General features: G+C 39.7%; 1 pseudogene; it reads right to left on the bottom strand.

The window, feature by feature from the left end:
• Window positions 1-2,184: 2,184 nt before the first annotated feature.
• LOC102906975 (cytochrome c, somatic pseudogene) lies at window positions 2,185-3,132 on the bottom strand (annotated as a pseudogene).
• Between the last annotated feature and the right edge of the window lie 406 nt (window positions 3,133-3,538).

Here is a 3,538-nt window from a genome sequence, read left to right as displayed (position 1 = left end):
GCAGAAAGAAAATACAGGATAGACTCGGGAGGGCCTGGATCCTAATCCATCGGGCCCTGACTGCCTCTGCCAAAGGGTTTTAAAAGGAATGCCAAGGGGTGGATCAAAAGACCTTCCCCCAGCGCAGTCAAGTGCAGACCATCTCAGACCCCTGGTACTCAAGCCCATGGTCCAGTCATCCTCTTTATGCAAACCTGCTGGGTAAAGCCACCTGGGTAAAGCCACTAGGTCCAACAGGTCACCCCTTCTTAATATATTTTTTTAAAAACTCCCCATTAAGAGCTCACAGCAATCTCCATAGTTTTCATAACTCCCAGTATAGGAGTAGAGGATAATAAAGGTGGCATTTCTCTTTTGGAATGGGTCTAAGGTGACTACAGCAGTCTTAGCTGCATCAAGCCCTTTAACTCAAAAAACTCTTGATGCAACCACATCAAATTTAAAGACTCTCTTAGCTTCATCATTAACATTAACAGGTTGACATAATTCTAGCATAAATATTGTTATACATAGTTATAATTCTCTCAAACTTACATCCAATATAACCATTAACACTTTAAAAACTTTCCAAAAGCAATTTCTTAATAGAACTCTTTACACTTTAAAGCAATCTCTTAATATAACTATACAAACATAACAATTCACTCAAATAATAAGAAAGTATTTTTTAAATTAAATAGACTGGGGAATATTAATTACCCCTTTTCTTTATAAATTTTTAAACCCAAACTTCTTCATTTAAACAATTCCATTTTTAACACAAAACCAGTTCATGAATCATCACTGTCAATAGAGTCTATATTCACAAGTCTCGTTGCAATGAAATCACTACTGTCCATTTCATTTAAGTCCTAAAAGTTCAGAAGAATAAATTCTGGTACAAGGCCTAAAAGTTCCTCTGATTGCTCAAAATCAGGGCCTAGCTTGTTAGCTGCCCTTAAGTCTTGTTATAGCAAACAGCTCCAAATATGAGGCGTCCAATAACCAAAACTTTTTCTCAGTTCAAGCAAGCTTCTCTGAAACTTTTGCTTTCAGCTACCACTGTGCTTTGCAGTCCTTAGCCTTCCATAACCAGGCCATTCCCAGACCCCTGTGTCCTGAGGCTAGAGAGCTTTCAAATGCCTCATGTCACACTCCAGCTGCTATGAGCTGAGCTGTGGCTTTCCCACAGCAACCTTGGCTTTGGGGAGAGTCCCATTAACTGCTTTGCTGACAGTATAGTGCTCAGCACCCTGGGTTCTGAAATCCTCCATATGCTGCCCTATTGCACTGCTGAATGTAGCCCTAGGGCAACCCCATGGATCCAGCCACACCTTGCTGCTGGGAGCTCCTCTGCATCTCAGCAGTTCTTGCAGAGTCCTACTCTGGCTGTTCAGCCTGGAGCACTCATCAGTTCTGAGTGTCTCAGCTGTTCATCCAGTGCTAACACTGCTCTGCTCTCAGGCTCCAGAAGCAATCTGGTCTCTGCAGTCTCCATTGCTCATTGTTGCTCACTGTTCACCTTTCTTGAGGTGAGGTAAGCTGCTGGGCTCTCCAGGCAGCTGCCTGCTGTTCATGTTTCTTGTGGTCTAGCATCTCACAGGTTGCAGAACCTCACTGTTCTCACTGTCTCAGGGGTCTGCCACCTGCACTGTGCTGATGCCTCACTCGTCTCAGTTGTACATGTTCTATTGCTGCTGTTTCTGAAGCTGGCAGTCTCTGGGGCAGCTCTTTGTTGTTATTGGTGGCTTTTGGAACTGCCAGTTTGCAGTCTGCTATGGATTCTCTTTTCTGCATCCCAGGTAGGAAAACACCTGCTCTAAATTACTTTCTTATTTAAATTTAAATTCTTTAGAACTACTTCATAATGCTTACCTAAGTCTTATTTGAGCCTACACAATATCTTTATGCTTAAAGCTTATTCTATTTCATGTATGTATACAACTAGCATGGCCATTTACTACATGTATTTACATTAAGTATTTATACTCACACTCAGCATTTACATTTTTCACAAACTCACATTCAACATATACTTATTTATACTTCTTACAAGCTTATTTTCTTAAGGAAACTCTATAGGACTACCTTAGCAAAGATACTTCTTACTCTTAACAGAACTAACTTACACAAGGAAGAATCTCTTAGCAAACTCTCTATAGGGCTACCATTAGCAAATATCTAACTTAGCAAACACCTAAAGGATTTCTTTTTTTTTTTTTTTGAAGTGCTAAATATTCTTTATTTGATATTATACATAGGTCACAGTAAGTGCCTTTCAATGGTGAAAGGCAGCATCCTTTGACAGGGAACTCTAATTAAAATGACATCATCAAGTCAAGAATAGACAGTTGCTTCCTGGCATTCCATTACCTGTAACAGGCCAGTGAAAACTGAAACACAGGTGAGTCTTCTTGTTTCTGAGAGTGACAGAATTCTCCCAGTGTTTAAACATATCCATATTCCCCATTATATAAATTTAAATAAAAAACCATTCAATAGGTTTGAGGTGACACCCCATCTTTGTGGAAAGTATAACTTTAGTAAGTCCAATCCGATCTTGAGAAAGGGAGAGCCGTGATAGTGACTGGAATTGTTATTTTTAAAAAAAGATCATATCAACTTTACTATAAGTCATTTTTACTTAAATCAGGACCATCCCAACAAAAACATTGTTAGCCATTCATGATCTGAATTTTGATGTATGAATTAAATTATGGCACACATTAAAAGCCATGAGATATTTGTTTTGTAATAAATAAGGCAGTGGAATTACTCATTAGTAGCCTTTTTAAGATAAGCTATTAGGTCTGCCCTTTCTCCCTTCTTCTTAATTCCAGCGAAGATCATTTTTGTTCCAGGGATGTACTTTTTGGGATTCTCCAAATACTCCATCAGGGTATCCTCTCCCCAGGTGATGCCTTTGTTCTTGTTGGCATCTGTGTACGAGAATCCAGCGGCCTGACCAGTCTTCCTCCCAAAAAGACCATGGAGGTTTGGTCCAGTCTTATGCCTGCCTCCCTTTTCCACAGTGTGGCACTGGGCACACTTCTGAACAAAAATCTTCTTGCCTTTCTCAACATCACCCATTTTTATTTCGCTCCCGGGTGACCGACACCTCGATCGCTACGACCCGAAGACGGACGTCCCGCTCTCTCAAGGATTTCTTAACACATAGAAGAGATTTAACATTATCTTCCAACAAGACAGAAAGTAATTTTCTTTGGACTTCATTTAGAAAATAGAAATAAAAGTAAACTGTTAGTTATCAAACCCAAAAAGAGAATGAGAAGAAAAACCTTCTAAGGGGCATATGTACTTCTAAGTGACTTCACTGCCCTTGTAGGTAGCTCTTTGTTATCCAACTACCATAAAAAACACTCTGTGCAGCTATTAGGCAATATAAAGCATTTTCTCAAAGGAGACTGTACAGCCAAAAGTGCCACAGCTCCAAGTTTCATATCCTTTCAGTTTTTCATTGGAGCTTACATTCAACAAACTCTCAATTTTCCTCCTTCTCAACTTTTTCTTTTTCTTTTTGGTTTGAATCTGCTGCAAT

Source organism: Peromyscus maniculatus, chromosome 14 (assembly GCF_049852395.1).
Source record: "Peromyscus maniculatus bairdii isolate BWxNUB_F1_BW_parent chromosome 14, HU_Pman_BW_mat_3.1, whole genome shotgun sequence".
NCBI lineage: Eukaryota > Metazoa > Chordata > Mammalia > Rodentia > Cricetidae > Peromyscus > Peromyscus maniculatus.
Note: the sequence above shows the minus strand (reverse complement) of the source record. Positions and strands in the feature narration are given on the sequence as shown.